A 22,901-nucleotide genomic window follows, 5' to 3' on the forward strand; every position below is an offset into this window, starting at 1 on the left:
CAGACATGCTTCAATCAAATGAGCTGTGTGCCTGGAGCAGCTGAGGAAAAGCTTTCTTGTCAAAACACTGGTGGTTTTAGTGATGAAGAAGTCCTTTCTTCTAAACCTTTCCTATCAGCACCTGTCACCATGAATGAGGGAGCGTCTGCAAGAAAGGAAGTGTCACAACTAAGACCAGAAAGTGCCTATCAGTGCTGCTCACACATCACGCAGGCGATGGCCGTTGATTGACATCGCACATTAGGCAGGACATGTCTGGCACACTCACCCCCAGCTGCATAAACATCTTGTGTAGTACAGACCCGAGGATTGACAATTAGGCCTTGTCATCATAAAACAGCTACTCATGACCCTGTCACCATCAGGCAATACACAGTGACATAAACACAGATGAGAAATTTCTCTGTGCTGCTATTTAAAGAAGCTGTACATTAATATTAGTAATGGGGGATTTCATACTCACAAAACTCATGAAAATGTCCTGAAACACTGATGTAAGCTGCATGTTTGGAATAACTGGCACGCCGGGTAGACTCCACATATCCATGGCATGAGACATGTTTCACATCCAGCTGCAAATCACTCTGTAGACAGTGTCTAGTAAGGGCAACATCTTTAAAAATATATTCAGAGGGTGACTGGATGAATGCCTTGTCTGTCTCAATCATTATGGGCCAACTAAAGTGACAACATGTATGACGTGGATAGGAGTGCGCCACCCAGAGGAGTGAGCTACATAGAGCTAGCACCCGTTACTGTTGTTCACTGTCAGTGGAGCCAGTTGGTAAATTAAACTCTTGCCAAAGGTCAGGAAAAGAGCATTCTCTGCCACGAAAAACTTTGAGATTTTTTGCTCCTCTTTTAATAGAGAAATGTTGCTCAGGTCTGATAAAACTGTGGCCATAGCTGCATCCATGCTAATCTCTTCACTGGCAACCATTGTTTACAGGCTTGAAGCACATTAAAACCACACCAACAGCTACCACCTCTTTCCCAAAAATGCTGCAAATGCTCTGAAAGCTCTGAAAGATGGATCCACCTCATGACAGACATGAAATCTGGCCAAACAACCAGCTTTGCAAGGTTATATTTGGTGCTAGTGCTGTTTCCAGGTTGCTATTTTCTCATCTGGCTAAATGCCCATTTAAATTTTGTTAAAACCTTTACTCTAGCACGGAAAATTTTCTGAAAACAGTCATATTTATCACAGGGTCGTTGTTTTAGTGGGAATATGATGTGTGCCGAGTAGAGTGTGGCTTAAGTTAGCAGCTAGCTCTGCAAGCTTAATGTGGTTACTCATCACTTCAGTTGAGTAGTTATTCATGAGACACAGGCGTCAACAGCCTGTACTGATATTCCATTTTCTAAGTCAAAATACTGCCATACCCCTCTGTTCCTACAGAATGCTAACCTCTAAGATTCTCATGTTAACATTCAGCAAAGAGCCAATGGAAAGCAAGGCGGCAGCCTTTAACTGAAGCTACAGCAGCACGTATCGATGGGAGCCTTTACCTCAGACTGAGAGATTGAGAAATGATAATTTGTTAAACTGACTCATGAATCCAGGGCTGGCTCATTTGATACCGGAATTTAACTGTTTAGTTGGCTATTTGGAAAACAGCCAAGTTTCACCCCAGTTTTTTCCTGATTTTTCCCGTCATTTTCCTCTATAAAATGCTGACGCAAAGCTGAATTGAGCTTACTTTTATGCTTGAATGCAGCAGCTACGTTTGGGAAAATGTGTCCCAAACAAGCTGAGGAAGGTTTGGACATTTAGATAATTTGCAGGACATGATGTACCACCTTTGTTTATCTGACATTGCAAAAGTCCAGACTGAGTCGGGAGAGAAGTCTAATCTCAGTTGGACTAACCTGGCTAAATAAAGGTTACATAAATAAAAATCTGGGTGACCAGTGCAGTGGTTGTGTATGTACTAAATGTGCTTTGTACTCTTTCTGGTAGCAAACGAGTCCTTTTCCACTCATCCACTGTTACTGTGAATACGTCTCATTACAGGAAGCACTGATACAGAGGCAAAAACCGTCATTCTAGCATTAGAGGCTGTTGCTCCAGCTCCAATTTATCTTTCTTACATCGTGTCCTGACTCCTGAGAACCCTGCAAATGTTAACAAGAAGTTGCAAAGATTTTAGGTGCAGCTGTTCTGAAAATTTTAACAGAAAACAAGTGAAAAAAGCCCAAGTTAACACTTTAGCAACAAGCAAAGCTTTGAACTTTTATAAAAGGGCCCAGCAGGCTTTCCATCTACTTACAGTACACGTCCTAGACAAATATGTGGCTCCGCTGACACAATGGCCTTCTCAGACATTGATCTGTGATTGTAAGAGCCCTCCTTGTCCCAACTGGGACTCGAGTGACTAAGCAGATCCATCAGGCATTAACAGGCCATTACACATCACCCGATTCACAGATGATGAGAAATCAAGTTTTATGGAAAAATCCATATGCTCAGCCCATAATTACTTGTGAGGGAATCCGATGGGGAGAGAGATTGAGTGATTGACTGGTCCTCAGAGTAATCTGTTCAAAGGGAAAGACTCCAGGCGAGGCGGTCATTTAAGTGAAGGATATTCTCTATGTTTGGTCAGAAAATCTAATAAGGAGCAGTGGTGTACAAATGACTGTAGTCATTCTCAGGTCACTTCCTAGACTCTTAATGTTTCTCTGGAACATTACTGGTGACAGAGTGACTTGAGCCCAGTCGTAAAAGCAGAATGAAAGGTCGGCAGCCTGCATGCTGGAGGTGAAGGAGGGCGACCTGCAGGTCATCCCGTGTGGACACAGATTGGTATTCTTTGAACAAACGGCCAGGGCTAACACTTTTTTGTCTTGTTTGTTTATCCTGCCAAACCCTTCTTGAGTTTCGCCTCAAGGTCATTTATTAATGAAGCAACCTCCAAGTGAAGAGTAACTGGTAGGCTGCACAGAGAGGGGTTTGCATTTCTGCATCATTAGCTCAAAAGGAAAGAAAAATATCAATAATAGATACATGAAAAGAAAAGCTTAACTTTTGTACAAACAGAACGAAAACATACAAGTTTCCATTGCAGTGAGATGGACCCGTGGGGAGGTCTAGTCATTTCAAAGGCCAAACAAAAGGAGACAGACATGTTGTCTACACTCTGTTCTTTGAAAGGTTAAGACAGCTCTGATGGAAAAGAGCAAGTTGCAAAAGGGATATTTTATTCCCAGTGACAGCTCCTTGTATTGAGCAACAAACTTATTGTGCAACAACTGCCACATTTATTGTGACCAAGAACAAGATGAACTCGGTCCAAGCGTTCCTCATACAAGAGCATAAAACTTTTATGCTGTAATAAAGAAGAAACAAAAGATTTAAGACATAATTACAGCTGAGGGAGACATTCAGAGCAGGTTATTCTGTGTTGAAATGATGCCAAAGTGGTTCAAAAAACTTTCTTCACTCCCAAAACTTCTTTCAACTTAGATTTAGCTGATTATCACTATGGGTGAAAAACAAACTTAAACCTTTAAATACTATTCTACAAAACAAGAATTACAGGTTTTATTCTGTAAAAGCCAAGCCAGAGCATATTCCCAAAATCCTAATTTGTGACTCCCAGCAGTACTCCTCTGAAATTATCTGGGAGTTCAAAGCTTTTCAGCGTCTCCTTCAGAAAAAGAGGAATTTTTGTCGCTGAAACTTAACTCTCCAGATTGCCCAGGGAGATAAAGACAACTGGAAAAACAGGTTGTTTGGCCTCGGTGCAGGCCTAATGCAGTAGAACGGCAGGGCACCTCACCTTAGCAGCGGTAGCTAGGGGACATTCTATGGCCCTTCTATTCAAAGTCCTCTGAATACGTAGGGGAGGGCTCGCACCAGACAGGGCAATTTGCCAGAGAGCCAGCCAATAGAGCTAAGCCAAGACGAGGTTAAACTATTGTTTTGGCTTAACAAGCCAGAGTGAGCAAGGACAAAAGAAGTGAGGACAAAAGAATAGTAAGAAAATACCTGACCATTGAAGTGTAACACATCAACTTATTTTGTTACTTTAATAATAAAGAGGAAGTTTATCTGAAGAGGAAAAATAACACAGACAACAGAGGGAATTTACAGACCTATAAAGTTTAGTTAAGAAGCAATACATTTCCCTCACAGCCCTGTGGTGCAAAATTAACACTTACCCATACATGTCAAGAAGGTCCACTTATAAACTTTTAGTAATTTATTCCTTATTCCAGCAAGAAAGAGATAATATCCAAATCCTAGAGGAGAAAATCCAGCTGTATCCAAGAAAGATTATCCCTGAACGGCGTCTTATGAAAAGGTGTGAGAGAGAAAGTAACTCCAGCTCCTGCTCAGTTATTCCATTCGCAGCGTTTCATTAAGCCAGAGGAACTGTCTCTCCGCTCTCTCTGCTGATACGTTTCCAGCTGTGGCTGTGGAGCAATGTGGCTTGGGGAGAGATCCTTCAGAGGCAATGCTTGTTCACACACTGAGCGGGTGTTCGGGGACTGCCTGAGAGAGGCCAAACCCACTGTGTGATGTCACTGGTGTCAAATTTCAGAGTGAAGAAGGAGGAGGCTGCATGGCCTTACCTTTTTCAAACCTTGACCAATGAGGGAGGGCTTTACTGTGCACCTGCATGGGGAAAAAAGGTAGCAGTCCACGTGATGTTATGTATTCCTGCAGCTTAGAGACTCCATTATGTCTTATCTATTGACCACCTTCCAAGGAGAGAATGTGACCTAATGTAAGCTCATATGGCAACTCCAACACTCAATTCTGTGTTTAAATGGAACTCCTGCGTGTGTTCTAAAATCAATTTTCCATGTCATTATCACTGGAGCTAAGGGGTTAACAAAGTATGACCTTGAAATGTACAAGCATTCCCAGAGGACGGGCAAATATAAATGTACAGTAACATTTTTGGAGGATAATAAATGTGTTTTAAAATGACATCACACTCTCACTCTCTTTTTAAAAAAAAAAAAAAAAAAAAAAAAAGAATATAAATATGCAAAATCCTCATTCTTGAATCGGCACACACAGCGCTCCCAAACACACTGGCTCTCACTCCCTGCGGTCAAACTCTTCTAGCCATGGAGCTAATCATCCACAACAGATGTTCAGAAATGTTCAGTTGGATTTATGACAGAGCTCAGAGGAACAGCCAAGTCAGCCTCTGGTGCTGTTTTTTTTTTTCCTCTCTTCTGTCCTACAAGGACAAGGGATTGCACGGCGAGAGGATGTCAGCACAACCATTCTCTTCCCCTAAAAATTCCCTCGCTCTCTGAGATTCACCATCCGAGACGACAGCGCCTTAATAGATCACAGAGCCCCGGGACCTTGGGGAGAGGTTTGCCCATTTATCCCAATAATACTGTGTGGACTGTAACTTGACTCATGCAGCAATGCTTCAACAATGTTTCACCCCCCCGACATAATGATGTTTTCTTTAATATATCAGTGCCATTGCTGACGCTGCAAGCCAGAGCCAAGTCCAGAGACAAATGTTTGTAGATGAAGCCATATATAATGCCAAGTTGCATTAATAATTTAATTTTAGCTCTTTCATTATATGTTCTAAAGGAGAGAGTAAACAGAAATCATGTCCTGCAGATTGCAAAAGTAATTCCATATCATCTGATTTGGCAATACTGCTGATACAGTACAGTAACTTTAAATAAACCAACAGAACTAAAGTCATTTGAGGATCTACAAAGACACGTGAGGATTTCCACTAAGAGCAGCAATGTTTAATGTCTTCTAGGCTTAAACTCAGCTGAAGGAAATGGCGAACAGCAATGCGTTCCACATTTCTCTTTGTTGTTAACAATGGGAGACAGTCTGCTTTTACTGGAGGCTGCAGATCTGTTCACATAACAGCCGCTTCAGCCTGAGAAAGAATTGTTTTATCAACTTTCTGTTGACTTCAGAAAAAATAGAAGATGTGGGCCATCCTATTAAAGAGTAATTCAATTTATACACAGTATATTCTAGCTGTTGGTGCATACATATAAAATCTTTGAGGACAAAAACTTTCATCAAATTTGCATAACAACTAACGAGAAGAACAACCAATCTGGACATTTTGGAAACCTTTCTTTTCTTACAGTCTCATGAGAGTTTGAAGGAACCTTCTGGAGAATAATTATTACACCCACACACCCCTGAGGAGAGGAGAAAAAGTATTTTTTGTGGGTGTAAAGAGTCTGTGCAAACTCAAATGTCAACTTCATCTGGGATGAAATTGCTGAACAAATCACACACTGGTAAAAGGTTGGAGAAATGATAATCGGCTAGTGATTTTAACAGCAGAGAGGGAGAGAAAATTAATTGTAAGCTACTGTAATGTAGAGTAGTGTGTCAGATGCACAACATGAGCCATTTCATCTCTGGTGTAATCTCATTTTAGTGCAACGTAAAACTCAAAACACAGATGGAGTCCTGCACTAACCCCCAGTGCAAGATTAAAATGGTGTCCTCGAGTGAGTTCTTGGAGCTCAGGCAGTTTTAGGGACTTATCTTTTGCCCCACCCCCCAAGAGTTTGAATAGAGTTGGTAACACCCCCTACCAAGTCTGAGAATTTATAACATTGTGACAAACACCCATCCCCCGCTCGTTTCATTAGACTGAAAAAAAAGAGATTTACAGCCTCTTCAGTCTGAAGGAGCCGCTCTTTCCCCGACTTAAGCCGGTCCGACAGCGCTGCCCAGTTCATAGACTGTTGAGAGAACTGGATTTTGTGAGATCAATGTTTACTTCTCTTTTTTTTCAAGTTGTATTGCAAGTTCTAGCATGTTCAGAAGCTGTGGTGCTGCAGGGTTATTTGCAGGTGAAGAACACCTGGATCAAGCCAGACACCTCAGCTCCTCTGTGGTAGCTATAGTCATCATCTGATGGGAAACTGCGCTGACTGCTGTAGGAAGGGATGAATCACACTGGCCCTGGGCTTTATCAATATAACTGTCTGCCCCATCTAACAAGTCAGCCAAAAACATTTTAAAAAGGTTCAGCTTCGAGTGAAGAAAAGAAACTTCATCGTCTTGGGTCAAAAGGGCACAAATCGACTGAATAACTGATACATACCGTTGCAAGAATATAGTGTATTTACTGCTTTTTCAAACACTGTAGCCAACAACCATCTAGAAACATCTTAACTTATTACAAACTTACCTACAGTACTTCAGTTATTAAAAGCATGGGTTAGAAAACACATATTTTATCTCTGCATTCAGAGGGTCACTGATAAACACATTTCTGGCTGCGTGCAACTGAAAATATGCTGACCTGTGCCGTAAACACTGAGCTGTGAAAGTCAGTGTGCTGCTGCTGATGGGCCCTTAAGACTAGCACTATGTCATCACGTCCAGAGGCACAGCTGGCCAACACCTGTTAGCACACAATTCCCAGCCTGATTCACAATTTAGCAAGGCCTGGATACTGCTGTTGTCTGTTTGTTTGCTAATTTAGCTCCAGATTGCAGTCCTGGTGGTTTCTGTAGCACATGCATGGTCTTATCATGACACGCAAATGTTTGTTAAGGATTTGCACACAAAGGAAACTTGAGATCCATACGGCATTAAGGCTGTCAGCATTTTTAATGATTTGATTCTTTTTCAATACATACTTGAAAACAATATATATGTTATTATTTTGATGATCAATAGTATTTAAAAGCGACAAACCTTTAAAAACTTCATCTGTTGCTAAAGAGAAGTGCACTTGGGAGGAATGATTCAACAGAAAATTGCAGGCAAATTACTGGCAACTGTTTAAATTGCACAAAAAGGTTGGAACTTTTTCTTTCTCAGAGTTTTTGATGGGGCTTGCCTTAATTAGATAGAGCTAAGGAGAAATAGGAGAGAGAATGATAAGATATGCAACAAACAGGGACAGGATTGGGATTTGGACCAGCAGTCGTTACATTGAGGACTGTAGCCTCTGTAGTTGAGCACCGGCTCCCTTTAGCAATGTTTGAGTACCAGTACACCACCAATGTTTTTGGACAATTTGGACAAAGTTCAACAGTTTGCCTACAGTTTTTGATAACTAAAATAAGATTTTTGAGTGCCAAGACCTCCAATTTTCCCAGATTTTCAGTATGTTTGATTCTTTTTCAATACCACGATTTAAACCAGTGGTTCTCAGCTGGTGGGCCACAAGGTCCTTTTTAGTGGGTCATGAATGTGTGTCAAAAAGTCAATGAAACTCTTTCAAACATGCTCATTTTGCCCTTTTTCTTTTATTTCTAACATCTTTTGTACTATCTTGGGCCCAACTGTACTATTTTTTACTAAATTAACTGGACTGGTCAAAGAATATTGGAAAATTGGATTGCAATTTCTCATTGAGGATTTGGTGGTGGGTCCAAAGGCTTGGCTGGTTTAAAATCTGTGCTTTGTATGATACAATATCCATTATCTTTACATTTGGTAGTACCAAAAGTTCCAAAGTCTTGAAGAAATAACAGATACAGTGCTTAACAAATTTATTAGACCACCCTTACCCTGACCAAAGTAAGGTTTATGCCACAGCTGCCCTAAATTAACAGCATTGGTAATTACCAAAATCATTTTTTATGTTTCTGCAATGGTTAATACACCAATATGTAGAAGCTCTTTAACCCAAATGATATTTTTAATGCTAAAATATAATTATTATTGTTATCAATGAATTTTCAAATTTACTGATTTACAAAAAACCCCCTGAAAAAATAGTAAAGCACATAAATATTTCTTGATTAATATGTCAAATTATAGTTATTTACTTTCATTCCTGAACAGAAAAATTAGTTCTAGTAGTTGAATGTTATGCTTGATTCATATCTGACTTCTCAGCGAAGCCCAGTGAGCCGGCTCAAATTTGGGTGAATTCAGTTTGAAATCACAGTTGCCCTCAGTCGAAGTGAAAATAGAAATGAACAAATGATATCAATTTTAAAATGAAACAAAAACAGCTGTTAATTTGAGCGCACATGGCCTAGCACTCACGGTGCATCCCATATATGTGGGCGGGGTTCAAGTCTGACCTGTGGCTCCTTTCTGTTGTCAGTCCCCTCTTCACTCTTCTGTTTCCAATTCTATCCACCTCTTGAAAAAAAGACAATGTGGGGGGCCAAAGAGCAATAGTTTATAAATAGGAACTAACCTTAGTCTGGGCAGGTGTTCTGCCTGGAAGGTAAACAGTTTTTGACCACTGAAGAAGCCAGTATGGGTGAATTGTTTGTTCGTGTTGGAGTAATGTTTGGATAACAATTGCTTTTTTATAAACATTAAAGTTTGGAGCAATTATTAAAAGGTATTCAAACACAAGCTATTGTTCTGGACTCTCACCATCAGACATGGTAAAGTTGTCGGCACATCACTTAGTTAAATCCAGGTTTAGGACTTCAGGGTGTTCAAGTATTGGCTTCATCTCTACAGGCATAAAAAGCCAAAAGACACATCTTTAACGTCTGTTACAGACAGGAACAGAGCCGAGGAGATGGGCAGCTAAATTTCCTGGTCCCTAAAAGTTTTCCTCTACATGCAGACCTGCAGACCGATGACAGCTTCACAGCCCCACACAAACACTGACAACCATATTAACTGAATGAGTGAGCATTAGAAATTACAGACAGGGAGCAGAATCATTGCATGCACTTCTTCCTGTTTATCAATGATAATGTAGAGGACATGTTTGATTTCAGGTAGACACTGTACATTTCTAAGGGAAACTTGATTTATCTTGCTGTTTATTACCACAAACAGTATGTCAACTTTTGGCATGTGTTTACTGTTTAGTGAGCCTTTCTTACGTGCAGGTTGAAAAAAAAAATAACTAGATCAAGCAGTTTTGGTGTTCAGGAGACCATTTTAATTTCTTTGGTATTGAAGGTATAAATATTGTTTGATTTAATTAGTATCATATTGAAATTTAAAATTCTTCAAAAGCTCCAATCCATGCTGTTTGATCTTTACTTACAGCATATCATGACATCCTACATGTTGTTAGAGACCACATAAACCACCAAATTGAGCTTTAAAGATTTGTATAGGGCAGCAAATGTACAGGGTAGATAGTGAAGCACAATACTGTTATCTTTAATATGAATGATTTTTCTTGCTAGCTCCACTTCTGCCTACTCCAACAGTCCAAACACCAAGGGCAGACTTTTGGCCCTGAGTTTTTCTCGGGACTGTCTGCAGATAACACTGGCTCCAGCGCCGAGAGGGAAGGTGATGGCACACGGTGACAGCAGGTGTGAAAAAGACAAGGACAGTGGGAAACAGAGCACATAAAAACACAGATAAGATTGGCTTCACGGTGCTGACCTTCAGTGAGTGTTTGGGTGTGTACGTGCCTGTTCAGACTTGTCTGTGTAAGGAGAGCATGTGAATTAGTGCATGTGTCCCAGTGCTGATGTGTCTGTGTATGTGTCCTTAGAGCCTGCATGCATGTATTGACTTGTTTCTCACAGACAGAATGAGAGTGCAGAAAAAAAGAACTAAGGCTAAGACAGGAGAGGTAAGGAACTGATAGAGGCATGCACCTTTTTCCTGCTACTCGTTGAAAATCAAAAACAACGAGCGCTCTCTATTACACTCTGCTGCTGACAACTGGCAGGGCATGCTCTCTGAGGGGAACAGTGGAGCGTGCTGGCGAATGCATGAGACAAATCATTTTTATCTGGGACCCTAGCGGGTATTGACAAACCGGGGGTGCATTTAGATAGCCCAATTAAAATGGGGAAATGAAGCGACATTGAGGCACTTTACAGCGCTGTGCCCTCTCTCCACCCTCTGGCCCCCTGCACTCTCTGAAATCTCTCCAGAGACTCACTTCCTTGCATGCAGCACTCCGTGAGGTGTGCGGGGGTGGCAATGAAAGCAAAGAAGCGGGTGGCTCGGGAAAGTTGCTTTGAGGTGAAATGTGCGAAAACGGAAGGCGTGATGTTCTTGTGAGAGGCGAGAGGGACCAAATGACGAAGCATCATTTTTACTGAAGTTTTGCACAGTCCTCTCCATGGGGTAACAGTTGAGGCTCTGGCCCTACAAGATCCCCATTGAGCAACGGGGCATACAGCCAGGTCAAGAACAGCGTGCAAGACAAGAGTCTCCATGCAACTCTGTGCAACTTCAAAGGGTAACTTAGCAATCAATGATATGGATGTTGGCTCCATTTATCCAAACGTGTCTTAGCGAGTGACCTTCAGTGTCACCCACTCCCTGCTCCAAAGCCTGTGTGGTTCAATTTGCTTCTTTCTCACCTGAATATCTCTCCCTCTGGTCTAATTTTCAGACCTCTGTTTGTCTTTTTTGATCAATGATCGTTCCACGGAGATTACTGTCAGGCGCACTTTTGGAACAGATGGGCACCTCAGCGCTGACACACAACAAAACTCCCATTCATCAGTTTCCTTCAGGTCTACTAAAAGGTTACGAGAGCAGGATATTGAAAGATGTTTCACCTCTAGTGTAGGAGGAGAGCGAAAGCAAAAGCAGCCTAGTTAGTTTCTCCAACAAAGGGAAAGTCAGCGTGGAGAAAGAGCAATGTTGTGCTTTGCTGTGCTGTGACCAGCTGTTCAGCCGTGTTACATTTCACAAGCTGCCGTCAACAGATCTGCAGAGATGCAAGCTGCTTCTACAATGCATCATGTTTTGTGATGTTACTGTTGGCAAAGAAACTGATGTATCTGCTTCTTTTATGATGAATTTCTCATAAATCTTACAATCTTGTTTTCATCTCATGTAGAAATTGTCTGCCACAAGCTGTCATTTCTGTTTGTGAAATGAAAACACCATTAAGATTCAGCATTTTAAATTGAAAAAAGAAAACCATTAACAGAGAATTTGTTGAGCTCAACATAAAAAAGGCTTGAAATAGTTTCAGAGAGTACAGTAGCTACATCATTTCCACTGAGAAGAAAAATCAAGGGAGACATGGTTTAGAAACAAGAGAAGAACTTGCATAGAAACATCAAATGTGAAAAAGAAAGGGCAAGGATGCGATCCAAACAGGTTGCTCCTTTCTGCAGTTCCTCTAACAGAACAAGCATGCTGTGTTCTGAGAAGACTTTGATAAATCTGAAAAACTTTCAGTGAGAGGTTCCTAATAAAAACCCCACCAAGCAGTCTCTCCCAACCTGAGGAGGATACACTTTGTCTCTGACAAGACAGCCTTCCAGATGCTTTCCCTCGATAAATTCCTGCCTCACTCAGAGGATAAGGTGCTAGCACTGAAGAAGATAAGTAGCCTGACTGAGTACAGGGAAAAGTGTCGACAGCTTTTTAGATTCACTCTTAGCTTTGTGGATGTCAATATGTTCACCCACAAAAAAAGAGGACACATGTGATTCTGTGTGGTAGTGCTGTTTCCCCACAAAACAAACGTGTGGTGTCTTCATGCAACATTTTATTATTCTAATCACTTCCCATTGGCATTGCAGAAAAACAACTCCAGCAGATAGGAATGCATTCAAAAACACAAATCAGCTTCAGCATTGCTAATAGCTCTCATTAGGAAACCTCCCCAAGCTTTGCAGCAGAGTGCACCACTTTGCTGGAATCAAAAGGAGGGGGACATGAAATGATTCCCTCTGTTGGAGAAGGCTGCTTCCACTGCTAAAAGGAAATAAACCACAAATTATGAGCTGGCGTCTGGCATGAAACACTGATAATGGGCTAAGTACTTATAGCTTTGGCAATGCAAAGAAAAAAGTTTTACTAATTGGGAGTTTTTCTAATGGCTGCATGGAAATTCTATGTATCAAATGTAAAGTGGATGCACAATATCCATCCATTCATCCATAATCAATACTGCTTACCCCAGAGGGGTCACATGGGGGCTGGAGCTGATCCCAGCTGTCATTTGGCAAGAGGTAGCAGCACCATAGACTGACACTTGACTTGGGCAGTAGGGACTGCCATCCCACACTGCCTCATTCTGTATGTTTAATTTATGTGTTTCTTCTCTTTTGACAGGATTCATCAGCAGCAGGTTGAATAATCACACCAGAGGCTTTTTTTTCTGTCAAGGCGTATCAAGCCAAATGTCAAGATATACTGTATTCACAACCATCCAAATCAGCCTCTGGAACAGTATCGTTAGATATTGTTAGTTATTATAAAGCTGTGGTAATAATGCGGTTAAATTCCCATGACAAACTTAGACTTGCTTCAAAGCACATCATTTGGGAACCCCTGAAGAACATCCCTTGCCTTTTGAAATAGTTCACTCAATAGCAGTTTAGCCAGTGGCCAATACAAGGGCTGAACGACGTTGAAAAAAATCCCCTTGCTCCTCATATTGTAAATTTGGCATGAAAAGTCGCATTGAAGAGAATGATCATTTTATGTCATTCTCATTTTGGTTAAAATTCAGGAAAAAAATGACACTTGAATGTTTGCATGATTTGTAAAGCATGACATCCCTGCTACAAAAACTAAATACTGCACCCTTCTGCATTTTGAAAACTGCACTAGGACATACCGCCATTTCATCTAAATTGCTCAGTGTTAGCCCACACCACTGCTGATGTATTTTCATTACTTCCTTATGTGTAATAATCCCACAATCCTTTATTTCCTCTCTGTTACCATAACAGATCAGTTTGTCCCACAGGTCATATCTTCTGCTCAATGATAAATCTACTCCCCAAACCAGCAAGTAGGTGTGCTAGATGCTAGATGCAAGCGCTGACTTGATACAGACAGATATACATCTACTACTGACATCAGTTCATGCCACATCATTTACCAATAGCTGATGTCTTTAAAAAGGGCTGATATTAATCTGTAGGCAGGAACTGTCTATGATTGGGAAACACTGTGGGGCTGAAGTCATCCCAGGGTTAACATAAACAATCAAAAATTAAAAGTCACACCTAAAAGGCAACTTAGAGTAGGCATGCTCAATACTGAATTTTTGCTGGTGTTCAAAATACCAATGTCAACATATTAACTTTAGTCAATACTAGGAATTTAACGGTATCTAAATCTCAATGTTTGGCAATACCTCAGTAACAAAAAAATATGTCCTTATTGGCTCTAGTGTGTTTTTTCCAATCCTCTAAAACCTTCGTTCTCCACCACTGAAAATAGCTGTAGGTCTTTGGCGAAATCGGGAAGTGGATTTGAAGGTTTCCTTAAGAGTCTTTTTACCTGGCCAGATTCTGCTCCTTTTATCTACGTGAATTATTTCAGGGTGATGATTTGCCAAGTGGATCCTTGTATCACTCATATTCCCCATCAAGTGTGCCGCAATTTTTTTTCGGTTTGTCAGGAACATTTTTCATATTTGCAGAAACCAGAATCATCCTGGTAATCATCCTTATATCCCTTTTATAGAGTCATCAATCAACCTAATCTAACCTCAGCTAACCTAAGCTAACCTAAGCTAACCTAACCTAGGCTAACCTAACCTAAACTAACCCTAACCCTAACTAACCTAACCTAACCTAAACTTAACCTAACCTTACCTAACCTAACCTAAACTCAACCGAACCTAAACTTAACCTAACCTTACCTAAGCTAAGCTAACCTTACCTAACCTAACCTAACCTAACCTAACCTAAACTTAACCTAAGCTAACCTAACCTAAACTTAACCTAACATAACCTAACCAAACCTAACCTAAACTAATCTTATCTAACCTAACCTAACCTAACCTAACCTAACCTAACCTAACCTTACCTAAGCTAAGCTAACCTTACCTAACCTAACCTAACCTAACCTAACCTAAACTTAACCTAAGCTAACCTAACCTAAACTTAACCTAACATAACCTAACCAAACCTAACCTAAACTAATCTTATCTAACCTAACCTAACCTAACCTAACCTAACCTAAACTAACCTAAACTAACCTAACCTAACCTAACCTAACCTAACCTAACCTAAACTGACCTAAACTAATCTTACCTAACCTAACCTTAACTAACCTACACTAGTCTTACCTAAACTAACCTAACCTAACCTAACCTAACCTAACCTAACCTAACCTACCCTAACCTAACCTCACAAACATGCCTTTGCACTGGGGGAGAAAATGCCAGACAGGGTCTCACGGTGAGGCTACAGGGCCATCCACTAAAACCTCATGCAGCACTAAATATCAAATAGCCTTTATATAATCTCCAATATTTAAAGCAGCCAAAACTAAAGTGTAGGCTGCATCCCTCACTTCCCATCCCATATTTTAAGAAAGGTTGGAATAAACTGGAGAAACTGGATTTGAGAATTTTAAATTTAACAGCAGTCAGATGATATTTTATGCTTCATATTTGCAAATTCGGATCTGTTTTTGTAGCAGCAGCCTCACTTTTGTTCTTCCAAATGAGTGGAACAAACCAAAAAAAATATGAAACACATTAAAATTCTCTTTTTTGTCCCAAACACAGACATGAACACTCGGGTACAAGCCCAAAGGCACATGCACACACACACACACACACACACACACACACAGCATTTCAACAGATGAAAAGGCTGCCAAATAAAAGAGTAATCCATCACTTGTGCCATTTTGCATTTGCAGGGTGCCCCTCTTAAACAATGGCTTGAGTGACGGTGAAAGATAAGGACCCTCTGTTGACCAAAACAGTGAAAACATCAAAGAAAAAAGAAAACGAAAGTCATGTTGTTTTGTGAGGAGATTAGAATCTAGTATCAGAGCTTGTCAGAAACAGGAAAATTACAGATTTAAACAAGAACTCTCATTTTGAAGAGCATTTGCATTAGCTGAAGGTTGTGAAAGAAATAGAAATTCAATATCTAACTTAATAGCTAACTAAAGCTAAATAATAATCAGAGCCTGTCACAGTTTAACAGGAAATCTCAGTGTTTTTCTTCATCAACCATTGATAGCACAGAGTAACAAATTGACTTCAACTGCCTGACTAGAAAGCTGGCCCAAAATAATTAAGGAAATGAAATATTCAACATAAAATTTCTTATTATAGCATCAGAGCCTCATAAATTTATAGAGGAGAAATGAGGGAATTAATTTTGAGTGCTAATGGAGAAGAAAGCCAGTCATTTCCCTTTCCACCCATTCAACTTCAGTTAGCCTTTACACCTTCTATTACTTATCCCTGAGATTTAGTAGAAAATAGACCAGGCAAACTAGCTTCAGGACACTGATCTGTATTGTTATAAAGAGGAGTATGTGGCTAAAGCAGCAAGCTAACAATGACAGAGATCTGAACTAAAGAGCTCCAGGGGGAAAGTTCAATTTTTCAAACAGTCTCGAGTCCTCGTAGCTGCTTTTTTTTTTTTTCTCTCTTGATGGGGAAGTTTTGCTTAATGTAAAAGTGCTAAAGTGGAGTGCTCTTTAGGAAGGGAACAAAAAAAAAAACCTTGTACCTCAGAGACGTCAGCGAAAAAACCTAGGCAGGGGAAAATACCCTCACATCCAAACCCCACTTTAACCACCAAGCTCCAAACCTTATAAAACTTTCCTTTCAAGATAAATCTATGACATTTCCATCTTTTTGATAAGTTTTACATCATTTTATTGGCAAATTTGTAACAGTATAAAAAGCTTTAAAAAAATATCCCATATTCCACAGAATGTCTCCTTTTATTTCCGTCTCCTCTCGCCTAGAGCACGAAGTCTACTAAGACCTCATGGGACTTTGACAGTCAAGTCAGGGCAACTGTCAGGTTGCTCTCAGACGCCAGTGGATCATGCGAGGGTTAAACCAAGTACTGACTTCAAGGATGTGATCAGCAACACAAAGCAGGAATAAAAACATGCAGAAACCTTTCTCTGGCTTGAAATAAAAGGCAAAGAAACCCGTGCTTGCACAGATTTATGAATTCTAGATATTCTTTGAGCTTTATTCTTTCATTTCTTCTTTGGTCTCCAAAGACATGGGAATAAAGCTTCCACACAGAAATCATTTAGCAGTATGTGCAATAGCAAGTTTTTGTAAGAAAAACAGTAGATGGAAGATTATTTCCAAGTGAATCAGCTGTAATTAGAGTGTCTATTAACCCTGAAGGATTTAAATTTCCTACAGTGCACCACTAAAACAACATTTCATGGGTGTCATGGCTGTTTGCACTGGGTGCAGCAACAGGATAAGCATTCCTTGAGTTACTAAATTCCATTTAGGCTCTCTACTGTCTGACCCAGCAGCATGGCATAAATAGGGCCAACGTGTTGGTGACACCAGGACACCCCAGAACAATCCTCTCACTTCCTGCAAAAGTCAAATATTCCAGTCTGAGGTCAAAGTCACACTGTAGGTCACACTGTAGGTCACACTGTAAGTTCTGCTGCCCACTAAACACAGCATGCCATCATGACCAGAGGCCACATTTTAAGAGGTGCTGCATGGTTTAAAAACAGGCGGTCAAAAAGGTACCAGAGCCCATAACCGCTCCACGAGTCCATCCCTTCGCTCTGAGCCATGTGGCTGATCCCATCGGACAGCCCCAGACTGAAATGCTAGGTGAACCGTGATGTAATTTCCTCCAGCATCTCCTGATGCGTTTCGCCTGGTGTTCGCCTGTGATGAGGCTTCCTGCTAGGAAAATGTTCAGATCACTTCTGATCTCTGTAATGAGTTTTGCCACTCCGGTTATATCTCTGACAGTATTAGGAACAGTGGTGCAGTGGACAAATGCCACCTCTGTGTCACTGTGTGTGAATGGCCAAGTTTGCACTTGTCTTTCTAATGTGACCTTTGTGTTCAGACATGGAAAAGGTGGAAAACCCATCTGACCCCACTGATGCTTGCACTTTGAAAAATAAATGTGAAGTCATGTAATGACTTCAGATCAAGAAAACTTGAAACCTGGATCTCATATTTCAGGTGTACACAGCTTCTAGTATTGCACTAAAACAACTGGCCTTGTTTGGTTGTGTGCACTTGAGAAAGTAATTTGAACTACAACACAATTACTGTGGGTCACATCCAACAGCAGTAACCCAAACAGACACTGTTATTTTAGCCTCATTTGTCAAAACACAAAAAGTTAAACTACAGAATCATGAAATCTAAAATAACTTATGGGAAGAGATGGCAGGGTGAATCACAGTGTGATTTACGCTGCAGTAAGATACGATACAAAAGACATGATGTGATACGGTATGATGTGATACAATGCATCACCCTACACTAGGCAAGACCCGACATGATATGACATAACACCATATGATACAACAGAGTACAATTCAATACGATAGAGTACAGTGTAATACAATACGATGCAATTTAACAGAAATCAAAGGGCGACTTATGATACAATACCGTACAGTACAATATGATTTGTGATACATTGGCCGTATCTTGATGTAATCTATTACTGTCATTATGAGCGATTATGCGTAATATTTTCAATGACAATCTTCAAATTATACATCACAATATCTGGTTAACTAAAGAATATAAAGTGCATTAGTTTTTATAAATTCAGGACTGCAATCTAAGTTAAACTGTAACACAGCTGCTGCCACCAGCTGTATCACTACTCTGTATCACTACTGCCTTGTTGCCACAATGCTCTTTAACCTGATGTAAACAGTGGTTAACTGATAGCACTGATAGGAACAGCATGGTTTAGCACTATTTTGATGTAGAAAATGTGGATTAAGTTGTACATAGGATGTGCCAAGTTATACTTGATTTAACAGAAGCATTTAATGAGGACATTTAACACAGGAATGAAAATGTTAACAAGCAAAAAAAATCTGGGCTTGGTTAGGTTAGCACTGCTAACATTAGCCACATTCTGAAAACCAATTTCACAATGAATACCAGCTGTTTCTGTGACCTGTCTTAAATACTGCTGCTTTTTGACTGTGCTGTGAGTGTTTTCCTGACTTTCAACTAAACACAATAATAACTTGCATTTGACTGGATTGAAAATTCTTTGCCATGAAGCATTACCAAAAAAATTAGGATTGATTCAATTAATTTTATTCACCGCAATTTTGTATTACTTTCACCTGTTATTATGCTACATCCTTTAACTTCTTATCACCACTGTGAAACATTATATATTGCAGCCTTCTCTACTTTCTTTATCCTTTATGTGCTTTGTCATCTTCATCTGCGGTTAAATAAATTTTGCACAGTTTAACCTGCGTCATGTCATAAGCCTCACTGTGATGAGTCATGATGAGTGACGCAGTGAGTATAATTACCAGGGAAATCTATTTAAAACACATTATATCTTTACAGAAAAATATTTAAAATTGGCACCCCTGGATTAATCATTCTAATAAATGAGTCAGTTCAGCAATATATCACAGTGTTTATTTATTTTTTAACCTATCAGGGTTAGGTTTATTCTTGAGGTTCTTAGTAAAACAGTGCTTTTTTACAGAAAGGGTAGATTGAGTTGAGATTTTTAAACATATTTTACTGCACAGAAATATACAATGGGATGTATAACAGAAATAAATTTCAGTGCAATGTAAAAAATCACAACAGACACAGGTTTAAAAACCATAACTCTGTATCACAGAGAGAGTATTTCTAGCAGGGCTATTGTCTCAGATTTCATTACACCAGGCAGGTGTTTATGCGTTTGTGTCCACCCATTTTGCATTACTCCGGTGATAAAAATGCATTCTTGGGGAAAATATCTCCTCTGGAAACATTATGCCTAATTTTCCTGGGGAGAGGTTCAGAAATTGTGTCACCAGATGGCCAATACTTGTGGGCGGACAAGCCACCATGGCAGCAAAATATGTTTGCTGCTGAATTAAACTAACCCTGTGTCCCTTAAGTGACTATGCAAATTAGTCTGTATGTCAAATAGCCTAAACTAAATTGGCAATTTAAATCAAGCTGCTAAACAGTAACTAAATAATACAAGTAGAGGACTGAGAATCGTCTCTGGAGGCAAGATATGACTCAAATTTTTAGTTGTGAGTCGAGCAGCCACATGAAATCTTAACAATTAAAGCTGTCTGAGTTGTCATGATAGCTTAGTGCGTTTATTTGAAGAGTAAACTTATTTCACCCGGCCAAGTCTTTCATTTGATAGCATGCAGTTTTATCAGTTGTTCAGCAGATTGACTCAGGGGTACTTACAGCCCCAAATCATCTTATATAGCTTATGGACTTTTAAAAAAAATCTACAATCTTTGTTCTCAATATACAGCCAGACATAAAATCCTTGCTTTTTCTTGCTGGAATAACACACAGGCCTCAATTTGCAAGTGCAAACAGGCCAGTAAAATCCAATCAATACACATTATTGGCTCAGTGAGGGCCAGGATTTGTAAGAAAACACAAACCAGTCTAGGGGGAAAACCTCTGAACTCCTTAACTTTGAATGTGAACAAACATTTCCTGGTAACTGCAAAACCATCAGTAATGTCAAAAAGAGAGCACACTCTAATTTCCGAACGTAAAGTCTAAATGACACCAGCTTTCCACAGGCACAGCACCCCAGTTAAGATGAAAGTAATCAGAGCAGACAAGAAATTACAAAAACATGCTGTGACCTTTCAAGTTGAGGGGGAAAGGCTGTGTATACATTTACAAAATGTGAGGGGACAGTAAAAAAAAAAAAAAACATTGCGGAAATTGGAGTGTGACTAATGGGTAGTGAAAGAGCTGGTCTCTAACCTTAACGCCAAAATAATCTTGCCCAAGTCTCCATGGCCACTTTGTGGGAGCAGCGGGGGGTTTGACAGGGGGAATGGAGGACCACCTGCACACCCAGCAGAGCTAGCTCTTTACTGGCACCACCACCATTTGTTACGCTCTGGATTCCCATTACTTCAGAGCTAGGTTGGCTGGGAAATCCATCTCCTGGTGTCAGGTTTATCAAACTTCTATGCACACTGCAAAAGTGGAAATGGAGGGAAAGGATCATAGCCATGCAAGGAGCATATAGAGGATAGATGTCTTCACTTAAGGTACTCAAAACCCGAGGAACAGAAATGTATGCAGGCTCACCTGGCTCTGATCCTGTGTTAGCTATTGAAATATTAAATCATAACATACCTTTTGGGGCATTATGAGGCCTAAGACACAAGTCACCACATTAAAGTCGGAGAAAATATGCATGAAAACAAGCCTCAGCAAGCTTGGTGTCAGCACTAAATTTAATAGGCTCTTGACATACAGTGAAAGCTGCTAACAGAGGTAATATATGCTGTATATTAGAGGGCAGCATTAACTAAGTCTGGTTTGGATGCCAGCTTGGAAAGTGTGCAGCAAGGAGATAGGATTTAGACCTCAAACAGTTTAATTTGAACGGATCACTGCTGAACAGAGAAAAAAATTGATTCCAGGCCTTGATGCTGCTCAATAGGCAGCGATAGCGACCTTTTCAGCAGTCACACAAGGTTGAATCACTTTCAATAATGGTTGCTAGTGAGTTTGGTAATTAAAGTGTATTATACTCTATTTATATTTAGAAATGAACAGTATTTTTATTATGTTATAAAGGAAAAATGTGTAAAGCTTGGTTAAAAACCAATTTTGTGATCCATTTTTTAATCTGTGTTTGGAATAAGAAAATCTGTGAGTTTAATTTTAAGGACTTGATTCACTACTTTCACCATTATACAGACTCTGGTTCCCAATCTGCCATCCGGGACCCCTTTTAGGGACACCAAAGATCTCAGTTGTTGCATGAGGTTCTGTCTACGCTGAGGTTTAATCAATCTGACTTGCACATATTAACAAAAACTACAGTAAAACACTCATTTAATAGTTTGTACAAAGATCTTCTGGTAAGACGAATGTGAGTGGCCCTAATTTCTCAGGCTTTTATCAATAAAACAAATCATATTGATGTTGTTTTTTACAGCAATGTTTTATACTCTTTGTGTGGGTCTTGGGCAGCTCAAGGAGAAAAGGTTTGGAATCACTGATATAGACTAAAATAATCAATGAAATAATAAAGCAACCTGTCAGGTAAGTCATATTAAATACAACTGGTAGTTGCTGCTCAGAAACATCCAAAGCCTAAAAAGGATAAGTGATGTATTGTCCTCCCTTTGTGGCAGATTGACTCTGCTGATAAAGTGCTATGCCAGTCTGAGTTAAGGCTAACAAATTAAGTAAATACTAGGAGTATGAATCTCTCTGTTTCAAGACAATCTGATTAAATCTTGATTCATAAGCCACGATCTGATTAACTGATGATTCAATAGCTGTGGTTGCATGAGCATTTTTTTTCCACAATCAGATTAAATTTGTTATGAGTGAAGATTTTAACCTCTCTGTTCACATGGATGTCAAAAGATGCAATCTGAGTCACATGTGCGTGTTCATGCATCACACATTTGATCTGAATCAAGCTGCTCTGACATGCACAAAATCCTTTACCAAAAGTTCGCTGAGAAGAAGAAATTTTCTTCTATGCCTCTGTTGTAAACAAACCGCTTTCACTATACACATCACCGCAAACATATTGGATTGTTCCACTCTCTTGTCTGTACCTTATATTATCAGATCAACAATTCTGAGCTCTTTTAGAGTTGTGAGTAAAAAGGTGTCTTAATAACAGATCAGTTTTGTTTGCTCCTGCCATGTTTCTGTCTGTTCTAGTAAAAACCAAGTCGATCAATGTCGTGTCACTCGGGGCAGACAGGTGCAGTAAGAGAAAAATCACCTCAAAACAGGGAGACACGATCAGACCAAATGTTTTCAAGGACGCTGATCTGAACAGGGATCAGCATAAACCACCCCTGTCGATGGGGATGAAATTTCTTTCGAGATGAGCAGTATAGGAGAACTTTACAGTGTTTTATGAAGCATTTTTATTCAGATGAGGAATTTATTCTGATACAAGTGGTCTATGTAACATAGCTAAACTAGAAAAGCACTCGGAGAGCGCAGACCTCCGCCGTTAGCCCTATCTCCCAATAGTAAAGAATCCTTTAAAAAAATTCCTGGATCCAGACGGTGATCCGGGTCACTCCCAAAATCCAATCACTTCTTCCTTATGCCATTTCT

General features: G+C 40.0%; 1 protein-coding gene across 11 annotated transcripts in view; it reads right to left on the reverse strand.

The window, feature by feature from the left end:
- Positions 1-22,901, reverse strand: part of LOC121519743 (receptor-type tyrosine-protein phosphatase F) — a 272,460-nt gene that overhangs the window by 203,352 nt on the left and 46,207 nt on the right. For 10 of the 11 annotated variants that reach the window (XM_041802610.1, XM_041802607.1, XM_041802611.1 and 7 more), the window contains exon 1: positions 4,168-4,459. The exons of the other annotated variant lie outside the window; for it this stretch is intronic. The gene's annotated coding sequence lies outside the window, so the exon portion shown is untranslated. Of the gene's footprint in view, positions 1-4,167; positions 4,460-22,901 lie in introns of those variants that run through there. 11 annotated transcript variants of the gene reach the window in all.

This window comes from Cheilinus undulatus, linkage group 13 (assembly GCF_018320785.1).
Source record: "Cheilinus undulatus linkage group 13, ASM1832078v1, whole genome shotgun sequence".
NCBI classification, from domain to species: domain Eukaryota; kingdom Metazoa; phylum Chordata; class Actinopteri; order Labriformes; family Labridae; genus Cheilinus; species Cheilinus undulatus.